The following is a 19,392-nucleotide window of genomic DNA, read 5'->3' on the forward strand; positions in this document are numbered from 1 at the left end:
CCACTGGGGTACAAGACTGCCCAAGCGAAATATGAGCTGCTGCTCCTCCAATTTATGGTGGTCCTCACTCTGGCTATGGAGGAGGCACAGGACAGAAAGGTCGGATTCAGAATGGGAGGGGGAGTTGAAGGGCTGAGCCTCTGGGAGATCAGGTTGGTTATTGCGAACCCAGCGGAGGCGTTCAGCGAAGCGATCGCCAAGCCTACGCTTGGTCTCACCGATGTAGAGCAGCTGACATCTAGAGCAGCGGATGCAATAGATGAGGTTGGAGGAGGTGCAGGTGAACCTCTGCCGCGCCTGGAAAGACTGCTTGGGTCCTTGAATGGAGTCAAGGGGGGAGGCATTTCTTGCGGTTGCAAGGGGAAGTGCCCGGAGAGAGGGTGGTTCGGGTGGGAAGGGACGAATTGACCAGGGAGTTACGGAGGGAGCAGTCTCTGCGGAAAGCAGACAGAGGAGGAGATGTGAAGATATGGCAAGTGGTGGGATCACGCTGGAGGTGGCAAAAATGTCGGGGGATTATTTGTTGTACGTGATGGCTGGTAGGGTGGAAGGTGAGGACAGGGGGGACTCTGCCCTTGTTACGAGTGGGGGGATGGGGAGTGAGAGCAGAGTTATAGAAGAGACCCTGGTGAGAGCCTTATCTATAGTAGAAGTGGGGAACCCCCGTTCCCTGAAGAATGAGGACATCTCCGATGCCCTGGTGTGGAACACCTCATCCTGGGTGCAGATGCGGCATAGACGGAGGAATTGGAAGCAGGGGATGGAGTCCTTACAGGAAGCAGGGTGGGAAGAAGTGTAGTCCAGATAGCCATGGGAGTGGTTTTATAGTGGATGTCGGTCAGTAGTCTATCACCTGTGATGGAGATAGTGAGGTCAAGAAATGGTAGGGAAATGTCGGAAATGGTCCAGGTGTATTTGAGTGCCGAATGGAAGTTAGTGGTGAAATGGATGAAGTCAGCGAGTTTTGTGTGGGTGCAGTCGGCGATGTAGCGGAGGTAGAGTTCTAGGATAGGGCCACAGTACGCCTCGAACAAGGATCGTTCGAAGTCCCCTACAAAGAGGCAGGCATAGCTAGGGCCCATGCTCGTGCCCATAGCTACGCCTTGTATTTGAGGAAATGGGAGGAGTCAAACAAAAAGTTATTAAGGGTAAGGACTAGCTCTGCTAGGCGGAGGAGAGTGTTAGTAGACTGGGATTGGTTGGATGGTCATTGTGGACTTGGTGGGCCAAAGGGCTGGTTTCCATGCAGTATCTATTAATCAATTCAATCAAAAAGGTAAATGGACGAGGAAGGCCATTTTTCCCCTCAGCCAGGCTCCTTGCAAACATTTTACTTCTACATCATCATTTGCACTAACCAAAGCGTGCTAGACTTACCACAAGCAATTATTATATATATCCTGATTATTTTCTGAGAACCAATCTCACTTGCATTTGAATGAATCAATTCTCACTGTAGTGGCCATTTGGCCTGTTTTGCATGTCATTGAGGATGGCATGTGCCTTTAAATTTTAGACTGCCCGTTTTTATTAATTTTTGTCTTGTTTTTATGTAGTTTTTATTTTTATTTTTTGTTGGGGTATGTGTGTGTGGGGGTGGGGGGGGGGGGGTAACTTTAAAATCTTTCCCTGCACGGGAGACCCGACCTTTTCTTTGTCGGGTCTCCGTTGTCGTTGGGGCTGCAACGTGGAGCGGCCCCAGCAGGAACGACCTGGGATTCCAGCTGCGGAGCTGCAGACTACTCACCGTCACGGGGCTGGCCGAGTCCGGAGCAGGTGGAGCGGTGGTGGAGCACTGCTGCGACCCAACCCCCGGAGATTCGGAGGCTGCAACTGCGGGTTTGGCGGACTGCGGCACCGGGAGCCCGCGGGTCCCTGCTGGGAGACCGCTTTTCGGGGCTTCCGCAACGGCGACTTCTCCCGCCCGAGTTGCGGGGTTGAAGAGCACCTGGAGCGGGGCCTTACAGCACCGCCCCGCGCGGCTTGGAATGGCCGCGGGACTTTGCGAGCGCGCGCCGGGGGCTCTAACAACTAGACCCGGTGCGCGACCTTGCATCACCCGGCGTGGCTTTAATGGCCGCGGGACAATCGCCATCGCCAGCCGGGGGCTTTGACTTTGACTCTGACTCTGACATCGGGGGGGAGAGTGCAGTGGAGAGACAAGTTTTTTTTTTGCCTTCCATCACAGCGATGTGATGGATGTTTGTGTAAACTGTGTTGTGTCTCGGGTCTTTTTTGTTTTGTAATGTATGGCTGCAGAAACGACATTTCGTCTGGACCTCAAGGGGTCCAAATGACAAATAAATTGAATTGTATTGTATTGTATTGTATATTGTGGGTGGGATTTATGACGTGTTTTGGGGCGTCTTTGGAGCTTAGATGCTTGCGCAGAAGTTTAATTTTTAGATTAGTTTGGAGAGCCGATGGGAAAGGTTGACCCTTCTACCATGCGGGCCATGCGGGGTCCACGGGAGATCTAAAGGAGATCATGCGGGATTATGCGGATCTTGCCAATGTTACGGAGACACGAGGAGTTTTCTAATGTCTAAAGTAATAAGCTGGAGTTCGAAGAAGATTGTAGTAACGAGTCGGAAGAAATTTGGATGTATCTTACTGTTTTCTATCAACAATAAAGCATTTATTCATCAAAAGCTATATCTGAGGAGAAGCTCTGAAGGTCTCTGTGAGTGAGCTTGCATGCGTTTAGAAGACACCCCCTTCAACCATTCTCATCCAAATAGCGGCTAGGGTGCTAATATACCTGAAAGATATGAAAATCCACCACTACACTCACTGCTTTCCCTTGATCTCCAGGGACTGCGATCAAGATATTCATCATTTGTTCACTGAAATGCAGATTTGCAGATTTGCTTTAAATGTACTCCCATTACCTGTCTTCTGGCCACACAGTTTTGAACAGAGTCAATATCACCTCACCCATTAGAATCTGAAATACAGCATTCATACATCTTTCAGTGGAAAAGGTATTCAGTTTACATAACACCCCTCATGATCCAATTCCTCGTTTGGTTTCTTTCTTCTATATCCTTTCAATCATTGCAATTTTCTTTGTCCTGTGGTGATCAAAGCAGTATGAAATATTCTAAGTGTAATTACACCAATGGTTCATAAACTCACATTCTCTGCTCAGTGATCAGCTCTCAATGCATCCCAGAATGTGATTTGCATTGCTACTTCTGAGCATCATCATCATAGATTCCATTTGTCAAACATTAACCAGAACCTCTGATCTTTTATTATTCAGGCATCTCTCCACACTTACTAACACCTGCATAGATTTCTCCTTATTCTTGGAAAGAGGCAGCGAAAGACTGTGAATAAGGGCATCCCATGATCTCTGATTGATTGCATTCTCTATTTAATCTATTCCCAACCGTCTGAACAAAGCATTCCATTTTGTTCTCCAATTTCATCCACCTGATATGGCTCCATGCATTCATTCATTTACTCGTTATTTGTCATTTCTGAACCTATTCACTGCCCATTAAAGCCTGACAGGCCACAGAACAATTAACTAAATGATGTATGCAGATTAGCTACATATTCAGCAGTTTGTCCTGTCTATTGGTCTAACTGAGCTGATTATGAAGTGCCCTGAAGTCAACAATCCATCCATCATCCAACCTGAGATGTAGATGGAGAGAATGAGAAAAAAGGACAATGTTGACAAGATGTAAAACACAGCAGCTTGCTAGAAATCTGAGCTCGAAAATTGGTGGAAATACTCAGATGGATGAGTGATGAAAAGTGAGATAATATCATAGCTGGGTGACCTTGCATCAGAACTGGCCAGCTCTGACCTCTGATGTAAAGGAGCCTGGTGCAACCAGAATTGGTAACTTTCAGATTTTTTTCACCTGAGATTTCTAGCATTTCAGTTCCGCAGAGGTTCTTTCACTCCATCCAACCCCCACCGCCCATTCCCCTTGACTATCCTCATTCAAGGGAACATAAGAATCAGGATGAGGCCGTTGAACCTGCTCTACCACCTTTCAAGATCATGGCTGATCTCTTACCCCCGTGGCATTTGGCTACAACACCCTCAAACCCCAGGAATCCCTTGATATCCAGAAATGGATACATCCATTAACAATTAACAAAGTAGGAACCCTCCAGGACAGAGAATTTTAAACCTTGGTGAAATGCCTTCTCTTAGTCATAAAATGCCTTCCCTTAGTTCTGTGGCACCTCGTTCCAAACTCCTCAGCTAGGGAAAAATATCAATTTAAACCCACCCCGTCAAGCACTAAGATTGACAATAGACAATTGATGCAGGAGTAGGCCCTTCGGCCCCTCGAGCCAGCACCGCCATTCAATGTGATCATGGCTGATCATCCACAATCAGTACCTCGTTCCTGCCTTCTCCCCATATCCCTTGACTCCTCTATCTTTAAGAGCTCTGTCTAGCTCTCTTGAAACAATTCAGAGAACCAGCCTCCACCGCCCTCCGAGGCAGAGAATTCCACAGACGATGCAATACCTGATGAAGGCCAATGTGCATGAGAATATTTGGCATTCTGTCAAACTCAGGAGAACACAAGCCTACTCTGCTCATTTTCTACTCCTACAGCAAACCTGTCATCTCATGAGCAAGTATCATGAATCTTTGCTGAACTCCCTTCATGGCAAGCAAAGGAGACCAAAATCTGAAATATTAAGTGGATTTCTGTTGCCACCAATGTGTATTTCAAACATTTTCTGCTTTTTATTTAAATGTCAAATCTCCAGCATCTGCAGTTGTTTTTTGCTTTTCAAAATATCCAGGCTGATGACAGACCTATTTTTCTATGTTTCTAGAACCTATCAGGAAAGATTGAATAGGCCTTAGTTACTAGAAAACAAGCTTAGAGCAAGATGAATAAAATATCTAGAAATTATGAAAGGATATAACTAAATAGAGAATGAGGGTGATATTTTCACTTATGGGGGCATTCAGAACCAAAGAGCATGGATAAGATAAACACTAATAAATCCAATAGGAATTCAGTGGTAACTTCCACAGTGGTGGAACTGCAACACAAGGGATGAATATTTTTAAGGAGAAGGGGAAACAGTAATGATAACCTTGGGAGATGGATAGCAGTTGCATAAAGAATAAACACTAGCCTGTAAATCATGTTATTCCATCGAAACAAAGAACATCCATGATACAAAAGTGGAGGGTTTTGCAGATACAGGTGCACAACCTTTTATCCGGAGTTCCGGAAACCGAAAAGCTCCGAAAACCGGACATTTTTTCCAGGATGTCGTCTGCACACCAAAGCTCGCGTTTGGCGCCAAACCTGACCCGAAACGACCCACGGTCAACCCAGGTCTGTACTACTGTAGCGGCTGCCTCCTCCCCGGAGACCGGGGAGACGATTAAACATCTGTAAATCATTGCTTAAATGTTAGTCAGTTAGTTTGGAGGGCTTTTATGTGAAAGGGGGGGGGAGGGGGAAACTTTAATTCTTAGTCCCCTACCTGGTTGGAGAGGCGATGAGCGGGCAATGCATTACCGGGTCGCCGTGCAGTAAGCTCCGGAGCGCTGTGGCCGCCGACTCCCAACATCGCGGAGCTGGGGCTGCGGGCGGCGCCGGTTGTAGCTCCGACCCCGGCAACTCTACCCCTGGCTGCGCGGCGCTCCAAATCCAGCGTGGCCCGCGGCCGGACGCCCGCAGCCCCAGCTCCGCGATGTTGTGTGTCGGCGGCCACATCGCTCCGGAGCTTACCGCACGGCGACCCGGTAAGGCAATGCCCGCTCCCCGCTGGTATCCCAGCGCTGTGACGCCGCCGACTCCCAACATCGCGGAGCTGGGGCTGCGGGCGTCCGGCCGCGTGCATTGACCCGGTAAGGCATTGCCCGCTCCCCGCTCCCCGCCTCTCCGACCAGGTAGGGGACTAAGAATTAAAATTTCCCCCTTCACCCCCCCCCCACCACATAAAATCCCTCCAAACTAACTGACTAACATTTAAGCAATGATTTACAATGATTCCCCGGTCTCCGGGGAGGAGGCAGCCGCTCCAGACTTTTCAAGCCGCCCGCGCTACCTACCTAATCTACACTAAAAATCTTCCATTCGGAAATCCGAAAAATTCCGAAATCCGAGAAGTGTCTGGTCCCAAGGCTTTCGGATAAAAGGTTGTGCACCTGTAGTGAAGATGGTTGTGAAAAATTGCAGCAGGATCTTGACCGATTGACCAGGTGGGCTTAGGAATGGTTGATGGAATTTAATACACAGAAATGTGAGGTATTGCATTTTGGGAAGTCGAACATGGGCAGGACCTACACAGTGAAGCTCTGTGGAGTGTTGTAGAGCAGAGAGATCTAGGAGTGCAGGTGCTTGGTTCCTTGAAGGTGGCGTCCCAGGTAGGTCAAAAAGGCTTTTGGCACATTGGCCTTCATCAGTCAGAGTATTGAGTATAGAAGTTGGGAAGTCATGTTGCAATTGTACAAGATGTTGGCGAGGCCGCATTTAGAGTATTGTGTTCAGTTCCGGGCACCATGCTTTTGGAAAGATGTTGTCAAGCTGGAAAGGGTACAGAGAAGATTTACAAGGATGTTGCCAAGACTAGAGGGTCTGAGCTGTAGGGAAAGGTTGAGTAGGCTGGGACTGCATACCTTGGAGCGCAGGAGGATGAGGGGTGATCCTATAGAGATGTATAAAATCATGAGAGGAATAGATAGGGCACAGTCTCGTGCCCAGATTAGGTGAATCGAGATCCAGACAACATAGGTTTAAGGTGAAGGGGAAAAGATTTAATAGGAATCTGAGGGGTAACCTTTTCACACAAATGGTGGTGGGTGTATGGAACTCGCTGCCAGAGTTGATAGTTGAGGCAGGGACTATCCCAACATTTAAGAAACAGACAGGTACATGGATAGGATAGGTTTGGAGGGATACAAATGTGGGCAGGTAGGACTAGTGCAGCTGGGACATGTTGGCCGGTGTGGGTAAGTTGGGCCGAAGGGCCTGTTTCCACATTATGACTCAATGGCTATCCAATACATGGAAGTAATTTAAAGGCCAGTTGATTGCAGTGAGGAGGAGGAATAAGGAAGGCAAAGTCAGGGAACCTTGGATGACCAAAGAGGTTGTAAATTTAGTCAAGAGGAAATGGAAGCCTATGCAAGGTTTAGAAAGATGAAATCAGACAGGACTTTTGGGGGAAATACAACATGCAAGAAAGAATGTAAGTTCTGAGGAACAATTAGAATGGGCCACAGGAGGAATCAAATATCATTGCTGAATCAGATTAAATAAAAACACAAGGCTTTTCATGCATACATTAAAAACAAGAAAATTACAAGGAAGAAGTAGGAGATTGTTAGAGTCAAAGAATGTTGAGCAGATTACAGCATTATTAGGAAAGAGTTGGGGAGCAGTTGGTAAATTGAGAGTGGTTGTTATTAGGCAAGTCCACATCTGACATGTGGGAGTCATTTAAAGGCCAGTTGATCAAAGTTCAGGACTGGCGTGTTCCAGTAAGGATCAGGGATACGATGGCAAACTAAGGGAACCTTGGATGAGTAAAGAGGTTGTAAATTTAGTCCAAAAAAAGTATATGCAAGGTTTAAAAATATGAAATCAGACAGGCACTTAGATGAATATAAAGCAAGCAGGAAAGAACACAAGGGGGCAAGTAGAAGGGCCAAAAGAGGCCATGAAATGGCTCTGGCGAGTCGGATGTTTTTTAATGCCTACATTGAAAACAAGAGGGTAACCAGGGAAATGATAGGACAACTCAAGCCTGAAGGAGGGAATATATGCTTGGAGTCAGGGGATCTAGGCGAGGTACTAAACAAGTAATTTGAATCTGTATATACCAAGGAGGACAGCGAGATCAGTGTGGAGAACACAAGGGCTGTTTGAAGTGAAGGAATTGGTGTTGGGACTCTTTAAGAGTATTAAGGTGGATAAATCTCTAGGATCTGATGAGATCTATCCTAGGTTATCAAGAGATTGCAGGAGCCTCAGGGAAGATCTTTGCATCTTCTTTAATCACAGGTGAGATCCTGGAGAAGTGGAAAATAGCAAATGCTGTTCCTTTGTTTAAAAGTAGAGAGAATTGTTTAAAAGAATTAGAGAGGATCCAGAGAATTATAGGTTGGTAAACATCAGTGGTAGTATTCTTCAGGATAGGAGTTACTCACATTTCAAACAGAATTATCTAATTAGGGACAGTCAGCATTGTTTTGTTCATGGCAGATCACATCTTACCAACTTGATTGAGTTTTTTGAGGAGGTGACGAAGATGATTGATGAGGGTAGGGCAATGGATAGTGTCTCAATGGACTTTAGTATGGCATTTGATACAGTCCCTCATGGCAGGCTGATCCAGAAGATTAAGATTCACAGGATTCAGTCATATGGATTCAGAACTGACTTACTAATGGAAGACAGATGGTTGTGTATATCAGTCATTTTAATATATATAAATATTAAAATATATTACAATATAAAATATATATATATTTTATGTATGTGTGTGTGTGTATATATATTGTATGTGTGTGTGTGTGTGAAATAATATATTATAAAATGACTAATATAAATGTGGATTGGTTAATATGTTTGTAAATGGCACCAAGATTTGTGGAATTGTGGTGTGAAGAAGATTGACAATAACCAAAGTATACAGAGGAATCTAGATAATCTACAGAAATAGGCAGAGAAATGACAGATGGAGTTTAATCCAAGCAAGTGTAAGGTGTTGCACTTTGGAGGTTGAATGCTAGAGGAATGTATACTGTTAATAGCAGTAATACCTTGAACAGCATTAATGTATTGAGGGATCTTGATGTCCAAGTCCATAGCTCGCTGAAAGCAAAAACACAAATAGATAGATAGGTTAAGAAGACATATGGTATGTTTGCCTTCATTGGTCTGGACATTGAGTATAGGTGTACGAGTATTTTGCGTATAATCATGGTGCAGCTGGTATAGTTCTGGTTGCTCTATTAAAGGCTGTGGAAGCTTTGGACAGGGTGTAGAAGAGGTTTACCAGAATTCTGCCTGTATTTCATGGCATGAGTGATAAGTAGAGGTACATAAAATTATGAGGTGCATAGATAGGGTAGACAGTCAGAACCTTCTTCCTCAGGGTGAAAATGTAAAAGACCAGAGGGCAGAGCTTCAAGTGGTAAGAGGGGAAGTTTAAAAGAGATGTGTGGTTGCCCAGAATGTGCTGCTGGGGTGGTGCCGCAGGCAGATATGATTTGCATTTAAGAGGTTTTTATAGGCACATGAATATGCAGAGAACGGGGGGATATGGATCATGTGAAGGCAGATGAGGTTAGTTTATCTTGGCATCACGTGCGACAGACATTGTGGGCCGAGGGGGTCTGATCCTGTGCTGTACTTTTCTATGATCTATGTTAACTGTTAATAACTGGCCAATTTCAACACCTGTGTTATGGTTGAAACAACTCGGGCTCTGTCAATTTGGGAAATCAATGTGACTGGCATTCTGGGGGGCCTGCCTGGCTGCTGGGAAAAGGTTGTCCACGCTTTCCCGCTTCTCCTCTGTAAATTCTACTTTCATTACAGAATTGGGGGCGGAGGAAGAGAATTCGGGAAAACATTTTGAACTCTGTACTTCAAGGGTTCCCAACCTGGGGTAAATTTACCCCCAGGGGGTAAATTTGTTGATTTTGGATTTGTACATATTTTTTCTCATTGACTGACCCTGGATGGTTCTGGTATCTGTTCATCATTAGTTGTTCATAAATAAGTGAAATAACATTGTTATGTGCTATTAAAGTTGCCTGGGGTAAACGGGATGAAAAAGGTTGGGAACCTAGTTGGTCCAAATCTCTCCAATGCAAGTTTAGTACCAAAAATCTGAGGCTGGGAATTCAATTTTGAAAAGCAAGTTTTCAGCAGCACAAAATACATAATCTTGACTTTATGCAAAAGTAATGTGAAACATTTTTTAAAAATCTGCAGATGCTGTAAGCCTGAAACAAAAGTAGAACATGCTGGAAACACCCAGCAAGCCAAGCAGAGTCCATGGAATGAAAAACAGTCAATGTTTCAGGTCGAAGCCCTTTCTTCAGAACTGAGGTACAGCAATTAAACTATTTGTATTGTTCAACCTTGATGTTTTGTTTTACTTAATTGGACAGTCTTCTGTAGAAACACCAGTTTATGCATTGCATTAGAATACCACCTATAGAGCAGGGATAATATCATATATTGAATCCATAAGTCTAAGCATAAAGTCTAAGAATTCTGAATGTTGGGACCTTGGGAAGACATTGTATGTTTTGTGAGGGTGTGTTAATGTTGGGAGGAATACAGGGCTGGGAGCTGGCTCCTGCCGTGGTTGGTGCAGGTCAGTGAGAGGGGAGCCAGGGGTGGGGAGAGGGGAGTGATGTACCGGAGCACAGGGGGCAAGGGGAGAAAAGAGTGCTGCAAATGGATGGGGGGGGGGAAAGTGTCACGTGCCATGCATGGCAAGGTGGGGAAGACTTGTGCCAAGGGGATGGGAAGGGGGGGGGGGGGGGAGAGAAAAGACGTGTGGGGGTGGCTTGAGGACGAATGTCAGTGGTGGGGGAGGGGGAAGACCTGTGTTCAGGAGAAAGAGAGATGGGGGGGTGGATGGATGGGGTGGATGGATGGGGGGGGGGGGGGGGGGTGCCTAGGGAGCGGGTCGGGGGGAGGGAGGGGGGGGTAGGAGGGGGGGGGGGGGGGGGGGGGGGGGAGGGGGGGGGGGGGGGGGGGGGAGGCTAGGGGGGGGGGGGGGGGGGTGGGGATGGAGTTGGGGGGGGCCAGGAGGGGGTGGGGGGTGGAGCGGATGGGGGGGGGGGTGTGGAGGGATGGGGGGGGTGGAGGAGGGGGGGGAGTGGATGGATGGTGGGGGAGGGATGGGGAGGGGCGGGGGGGGGGATGGTGGGGGGGGGAGTGGAGGGGGGGGGGCCCGGGATGTGATGGGGGGGGGAGTGGATGGATGGGGGGGTGGATGGATGGGGGGGAGTGGATGGATGGGGGGGGGAGTGGATGGATGGGGGGGGGAGTGGATGGATGGGGGGGGGGTGGATGGATGGGGGGGGGTAGTGGATGGATGGGGGGGTGGATGGATGGATGGGGGGGGATGGATGGGGGGGATGGATGGATGGGGGGGTGGATGGATGGGGGGTGGATGGATGGGGGGTGGAGATAGATGGGGGGTGGAGATAGATGGGGGGTGGAGATAGATGGGGGGAGATGGATGGGGAGGGGGGTGGATGGATGGGGGGGTTGGATGGATGGGGGGGATGGATGGATGGGGGGGGGATGGATGGATGGGGGGGATAGGATGGAGGGGGGGGGTGGGATGGGGGGGGAATGGATGGATGGGGGGTGGATGGATGGATGGATGGGGGGGAGGCATGGATGGGGGGGTGATATGGGGGCGGAGGCTATGGGGGGGGGGGATATGGGGGTGGATGGATATGGGGGTGGATGGATATGGGGGTGGATGGATATGGGGGTGGATGGGGGGAGTGCAGTGTCTGGGGCAGGAGGGGAGAGTGGTGTTGGAAGGGGGTGAGTGCAGTGGGAGGAGAGTGTGGAGTGGTTGGGGCGGTGGGGAGAGAGTAGAGTGTTAGGGTTGGGAGTTCGAAGGAGCGTGGGGTGTTTGGGTCGGGGGATGCTCTGATCTGTCGACGGGGTTCGTCAGGAGAGCGTCGCAACGGGACGCCCTGCAGGGACAGGCTATTTCTTTTGTTGCAATGGCTGGGGAGCCGGCTCCCCGCCCGCCGGTCCGCCCGCATTGATGCAACTCCGGGACCGGCTCGTTGTTATCGAGCTGGCGGGCAATCCATAAATCCCCCCCCCAACCCCCTCCCGTGACAGGAGGCAGGACTGGAGCCCGCATACCACGGGACGCGGCGCGGCCGAGCAAGAGGTGAATGTCAAACCTGGTGAAGTGGCGAGTGCTCGGGACGCTCCGTCAGCCCCAGACAAGCAAGGGCGGCGGCAGCAGCAGCAGCAACAACAGGAGCAGGAGGAGGAGGAGGAGGCCGGCTCTTTCCTGGCACACATTCCCCCGGTCATGTAGCCATGTCACGGCAGCAATCCGAACCACACACGCGGCCCCAGGCCGCCGGCAGCGACGGAAATGAGAGGAGAGGAGGGAGGCGGCGGAGCGGCGGCGGCCAGTTAAAGGCAGCGGAGAGACTGGAAGAGCTGGAGGACCGGGTGGACCTCCGCAATCCCAGCGCGCATCGGGGCGCACTGACGTCATGCACCGGCGTGCGACCAGGACACGCTGGAGCTGTGGGATGTGAAGATCTTATTGCTATATATTATATATATTAGATCTTATAGCTATATAAGACCTTTGGTGGGATGTGTGAGAAGGAACTGCAGACACAAAGAGCTGGAGTAACTCAGCGGGACAGGCAGCAGCGTCTCTGGAGAGAAGGAACGGGTGATGTTTCGGGTCGAGATTCTTCTTCAGCTGTGGGATCTGGAGTTGGTGCCGGCAGCTCGGAGGACCAGGGGAGGGGGAGGGGGAGGAAATATCCCTCCGGCCACAGCACTCGGAGGACCAGTGTATCCCGGCAGCCTCGGTGATTTCCGAGCTGGGAGGGAGGACCTGCGGAGGCTCCGGCATCTGGGCGGCCGCCATGATTTCCGAGGACATTAAGAGACCGTTTTCTTTCGGATTGGGATAATTGGTAACTTGAAGCCTGAGTGCTGGAGAATCTACATTGCCGCCAGTTGTTCCACATTCTGAATTGGCTTCTGGACGGTTGAGCCAGTACAGCTGTCAGCAAAGATCAGAGAAGCTCTAGTATCTTTGATTGTCAGGCTCCTGCAGTGTCCAACTAACAAGCATCCACATGTTGACTTCATCCACAGTAAACTGGCCCATCATGTTTTACCCCAAAAAACTGGAGCAGCTCAACGTGGCAGGCAGCATCACTGGAGAAAAGGAATAAATATCACCGATTCCTTCTCTCCAGAGAAGCTACTTGACCCGCTGAGTTACTCCAACATTTTGTGTCTATCTTCAGTTTAAACCAGTTCCTTCCTACACATCATGTTTTACCGCAGAGTTTACCAAACATAAACCACGAATCTGAGGAAGGCATGGGACTGAATTTATTGAGAGCAGCAATAATAAATGCAATCGTATTAGGAGCTATCCAAAGACACATGGAGACAAGAGACAACAAATGCTGGAATCTTGAGCTAATTGCTGGAGGAAGAAGGTGCCAACTCAAAACATCTGTCATCTTCCTCCACAGATGCTGCCTGGTTCACTGAAATCCTCAAGCAGTTTTTTTTTGTTTGCTTAAGAAAACATAAGAGTGGGTAACTGAATATTTGGTTAAAGACTAAGATTGGATTTACCAGCAGCTTCTTTCAGGCGAAAGAAGGACTATTAGCATTTCACGTCCCCCTCTACAAATACGGGCATTACCCTTTGACCTCAATTGGCTCCTTATCTCCTCTTGCAACCCATTCACTAATTAATTGCCTTGATAGAACTCCAGGGTTTTTATTCTGATAGCCATCTAAATTCTCATATTCTTTCATTGCCCATCTTGTTTTACTTTTCACCTCTTTTCTCAGCTTCTTATATTCAGCCTGATCTCTCACTTGAATTACTCAACCAACTTGCATTCTCTATGTCCTGTAACTGTTTTACCTGCCAGTCTTTGGTTTCAATTTATCCTAGCCAAGTCCCCTACCATTCTATTGAAGTTTCTCCCTCCTGGCAATAACATGTCCTACTTTGGTTTAGCAATGGAAATGACAAAGGGACTTGGTCTACTTCATACCATGTTGACTTGAAGAGGTCAAAGAAACTCAGAACACATTTCAAAAATGTGTCTCCTTTGACCTTTGTTCTGTCATTATCTCAATCAACACTGGGGTCATTAAAGTATCCCGGTATCGCAGTTCTTGCTCTAATTTCACTGCAGATTTATTACTCTTCACCATGCTGAACCATCAAATGCCTATGACATGGCATCCTACTCCAATTAAATATATTCTGTCCTTGTCCCTCAAGGACATGAAAAGAAAAAAACATGCAGATGCCAGAAATCTGAAATAAAGTCAGAAATGTTCATCAGGTTGGGCAGCATTTATGGAGGGAGAGAGAGACAGTTAATGTCTGAGTTGATTATATCTCCGTACTTGAGCCTCTGGCCAATAGCAAGTGGTGTTTGAAACTGATGAGAAATGAGTAAGACTGTGCAAAGGAAGAACATAGAAACATAGAAATTAGGTGCAGGAGTAGGCCATTCGGCCCTTCGAGCCTGCACCGCCATTCAATATGATCATGGCTGATCATCCAACTCAGTATCCCGTACCTGCCTTCTCTCCATACCCTCTGATCCCCTTAGCCACAAGGGCCACATCTAACTCCCTCTTAAATATAGCCAATGAACTGGCCTCGACTACCCTCTGTGGCAGAGAGTTCCAGAGATTCACCATTCTCTGTGTGAAAAAAGTTCTTCTCATCTCGGTTTTAAAGGATTTCCCCCTTATCCTTAAGCTGTGACCCCTTGTCCTGGACTTCCCCAACATCGGGAGCAATCTTCCTGCATCTAGCCTGTCCAACCCCTTAAGAATTTTATAAGTTTCTATAAGATCCCCTCTCAATCTCCTAAATTCTAGAGAGTATAAACCAAGTCTATCCAGTCTTTCTTCATAAGACAGTCCTGACATCCCAGGAATCAGTCTGGTGAACCTTCTCTGCACGCCCTCTATGGCAATAATGTCCTTCCTCAGATTTGGAGACCAAAACTGTACGCAATACTCCAGGTGTGGTCTCACCAAGACCCTGTACAACTGCAGCAGAACCTCCCTACTCCTATACTCAAATCCTTTTGCTATGAAAGTTAACATACCATTCGCTTTCTTCACTGCCTGCTGCACCTGCATGCCTACTTTCAATGACTGGTGCACCATGACACCCAGGTCTCGCTGCATCTCCCCTTTTCCTAGTCGGCCACCATTTAGATAATAGTCTGCTTTCCTGTTTTTGTCACCAAAATGGATAACCTCACATTTATCCACATTATACTGCATCTGCCAAACATTTGCCCACTCACCCAGCCTATCCAAGTCACCTTGCAGTCTCCTAGCATCCTCCTCACAGCTAACACTGCCCCCCAGCTTAGTGTCATCCGCAAACTTGGAGATATTGCCTTCAATTCCCTCATCCAGATCATTAATATATATTGTAAATAGCTGGGGTCCCAGCACTGAGCCTTGCGGTACCCCACTAGTCACTGCCTGCCATTGTGAAAAGGACCCGTTTACTCCTACTCTTTGCTTCCTGTTTGCCAGCCAGTTCTCTATCCACATCAATACTGAACCCCCAATGCCGTGTGCTTTAAGTTTGTATACTAATCTCTTATGTGGGACCTTGTCGAAAGCCTTCTGGAAGTCCAGATACACCACATCCACTGGTTCTCCCCTATCCACGCTACTAGTTACATCCTCGAAAAATTCTATAAGATTCGTCAGACATAATTTACCTTTTGTAAATCCATGCTGACTTTGTCCAATGATTTCACCACTTTCCAAATGTGCTGCTATCCCATCTTTAATAACTGACTCTAGCAGTTTCCCCACTACCGATGTTAGACTAACTGGTCTGTAATTCCCCGTTTTCTCTCTCCCTCCCTTCTTAAAATGTGGGGTTATGTTTGCTACCCGCCAATCCTCAGGAACTACTCCAGAATCTAAAGAGTTTTGAAAGATTATTACTAATGCATCCACTATTTCTGGAGCTACTTCCTTAAGTACTCTGGGATGCAGCCTATCTGGCCCTGGGGATTTATCGGACTTTAATCCATTCAATTTACCTAACACCACTTCCCGGCTAACCTGGATTTCACTCAATTCCTCCAACTCCTTTGACCCGCGGTCCCCTGCTATTTCCGGCAGGTTATTTATGTCTTCCTTAGTGAAGACGGAACCAAAGTAGTTATTCAATTGGTCTGCCATATCCTTGTTCCCCATGATCAACTCACCTGTTTCTGACTGCAAGGGACCTACATTTGTTTTAACTAATCTCTTTCTTTTCACATATCTATAAAAACTTTTGCAGTCAGTTTTTATGTTCCCTGCCAGTTTTCTTTCATAATCTATTTTTCTTTTCCTAATTAAGCCCTTTGTCCTCCTCTGCTGGTCTCTGAATTTCTCCCAGTCCTCCGGTATGCTGCTTTTTCTGGCTAATTTGTACGCATCACCCTTCGCTTTGATACTATCCCTGATTTCCCTTGTTATCCACGGATGGACTACCTTCCCTGATTTATTCTTTTGCCAAACTGGGATGAACAATTTTTGTAGTCCATCCATGCAGTCTTTAAATGTCTTCCATTGCATATCCACCGTCAACCCTTTTAGAATTAATTGCCAGTCAATCTTGGCCAATTCACATCTCATACCCTCAAAGTTACCTTTCTTTAAGTTCAGAACCATTGTTTCTGAATTAACAACGTCACTCTCCATCCTAATGAAGAACTCAACCATATTATGGTCACTCTTGCCCAAGGGGGCACGTACAACAAGACTGTTAACTAACCCTTCCTCATTACTCAATACCCAGTCTAAAATAGCCTGCTCTCTCGTTGGTTCCTCTACATGTTGATTTAGATAACTATCCCGCATACATTCCAAGAAATCCTCTTCCTCAGCACCCCTGCCAATTTGATTCACCCAATCTATATGTAGATTGAAGTCACACATTATAACGGTTTTGCCTTTGTCGCACGCATTTCTAATTTCCTGTTTGATACCATCTCCAACTTCACTACTACTGTTAGGTGGCCTGTACACAACACCCACCAGCGTTTTCTGCCCCTTAGTGTTTCGCAGCTCTACCCATACCGATTCCACATCCTCCAAACTAATGTCCTTCCTTTCCATTGCATTAATCTCCTCTCTAATCAGCAACGCTACCCCACCTCCTTTTCCTTTCTCTCTATCCCTCCTGAATATTGAATATCCCTGGATGTTCAGCTCCCAGCCTTGGTCACCCTGGAGCCATGTCTCCGTGATCCCAACTATATCATAGTCATTAATAGCTATCTGCACATTCAACTCATCCACCTTATTACGAATGCTCCTTGCATTGAGACACAAAGCCTTCAGGCTTGTTTTTACAACTTCCCTTCCCTCATAACTACCTATAATAATCACTTTCAAAATAAGTGACCATGGAGAAACACTGATCGTTGTTGAGTTGAAGAATCAGAACAGGAATATGGGAGGAGACTGAGCAACATTCATCAGCATTAGTGCTAGGTTAGATCAATAGCTATTCTAGGAACAAAGAAAGTTTGAGGGGAGATAATGATTGAAGTGCACAGGGTCGCAATTGGTTTAGATTGGGTAAATAGAGGGAAATAGATCCCACTCGTTCAAGAACTCTTGAGGCACACAAACATTTGGCCAAAAAGCACAAAAAAGATGTGAGAGAACAAGTTGAAACAAGTTTATTCATGGATAACCCCTTGAGATGGACAGTCATCTCGTTTTCGAGGGGGTCCAACATAGAACATACAGCACAAGACATAACATACATAGAGGCTCTCATTGCCCCACCTACCCACACACCAATCCCAAAACCCCTCCATCCCCACTTGTTATAGTTTATAACAATTGTTAATTGGCTTTACATATCCAATAATAATAATAGTTATATGTTACAGCATAATGTTGATGCATAATACCATATACCACCTATCATACATCGTACGTTAATACATACTATCAACATTATTACATGATATATTATTTCATGATATTGTGACATAATACAATATAAGACCTTGTTACACTATGCAATACAATAATACATAAGTGTAATGGCCATGCATATACAATAGTTATGCCAAATGATCACACACAGAGCAAGCTAGATAAAGGAGCTCGAAGACTCTAATACTAGAAACAGGTACATGGTTTTATAAGGAAGGGTAAAAGTTTATTTTTAAATAGACGAAATGAAATAATAGTTCTTATGGTACTAGGCAGAGTGTTCCAGTCAGAAGGAGCTTTGAATTTAAATGCACGTCTCCCAATTTCTTTGTTAGTTCTTGGAATGAAAAAGAAGGGTTGCTGAATATGTCTTAGTGAATATGAGGGTGTGTATGGTAATAGGTCTTGTTTTAAATAAGAAGGGTAATTGAGATGGATGCATTTAAAGATGAACTGGAACCAGTGGAAGCATCTTCGAGCGTGGGGGGATAACCAGTTTAGAGTTTCGTACATAGAACAGTGGTGAGTTATATATGGACACCTTAAAATAAATCTGCAAAGACTATTATAAACTACATTGAGGGGTTGAAGATGTGTATCAAATGTATTCTGATAGACAATATCAGCATAATCCAGTGTTGGTAGTAGTAGTTGAGAGACAATTATTTTTCTCATCTGAAAGGTGAAACAATTTATATGGCGGTAAAGAATAGCTAGATTACAGCTGAGTTTTTTAGTAATCGTCTCACTATGCTGCATAAATGAAAGCGTTGGGTCGAGCCAAACACCAAGATATTTGAAGTTCAATACTTGTTCTAATGGTGATCCTTCATTAAATGATATAGTCAGATCTACAGAATTACCAAGGCCTTGTCTGGTACCAAATAACATACTGCATGATTTCTTTTTATTTAAAATTAATTTGTTAAATAATAGCCATTTCTGAACAGAAGTAAGATCTGATTGAAGGGATCTTTCAATTTCAGACTTGTTAGTACTAGATGTATATAGCACTGCATCATCGGCATATAGTTGTGTTTGACAGTCAGAACAGATATTAGGGAGGTCGTTTATGAAAATAGAGAAAAGGAGTGGTCCCAAAGACGAACCTTGCAGGACCCCCTTCTCAACAATTAAGGAATTGGATTGACTTCCATTAAAGGTGACACATTGGCGTCTGTTCTGAAGGTATGAGTTAAACCACAGTAGATTGTTTTGAGAAAGACCAATAGAGTAAAGTTTATCAAGCAGTAGGTAGTGGTCAACAACATCAAAGGCCTTGGTTAGATCAAGAAAGATGGCACCGGTGAGTTTACCATCCTCAGAAGCAGTGAACACATCGCTGGTGAGTTTTAACAGAGCTGTAGTTGTGGAGTGATTAGGTCTGAACCCAGACTGGCATGGAGATAGAATGTTGAAAGTTGAGACATAATGTGATAGCTGGTTGAACACTAGTTTCTCGAGGATTTTAGCCACCGAGTTGATAATTGAGATGGGGCGGTAATTGTTAATATCGTGTGGGTCGCCTCCCTTATGCAGTGGAGTAACATTGGCATACTTCCATGCGGAAGGGAGGGTACAAGTTGAGAAGGACAAATTAAACAGGTCGCATAGTGGGTACATTAGAATATTAGCTCCTAACTTAATGAATTTAGTCTCAATACCAGCTGGTCCA

At 46.2% G+C, this 19,392-nt stretch overlaps 1 protein-coding gene across 4 annotated transcripts in view; it reads right to left on the bottom strand.

Moving 5' to 3' along the window:
* Positions 1-12,481, bottom strand: part of ammecr1l (AMMECR1 like) — a 61,480-nt gene extending 48,999 nt beyond the window's left edge. For 2 of the 4 annotated variants that reach the window (XM_033031588.1, XM_033031587.1), the window contains exons 1-2: positions 11,906-12,481; positions 8,771-8,822 (exon numbers count right to left, since the gene is read on the bottom strand). The gene's annotated coding sequence lies outside the window, so the exon portion shown is untranslated. The remainder of the gene's footprint in view (positions 1-8,770; positions 8,823-11,905) is intronic. The other 2 variants (XM_033031589.1, XM_033031586.1) reach the window with 1 other exon arrangement.
* Between the last annotated feature and the right edge of the window lie 6,911 nt (positions 12,482-19,392).

Source organism: Amblyraja radiata, chromosome 13 (assembly GCF_010909765.2).
Source record: "Amblyraja radiata isolate CabotCenter1 chromosome 13, sAmbRad1.1.pri, whole genome shotgun sequence".
Lineage (NCBI taxonomy): Eukaryota > Metazoa > Chordata > Chondrichthyes > Rajiformes > Rajidae > Amblyraja > Amblyraja radiata.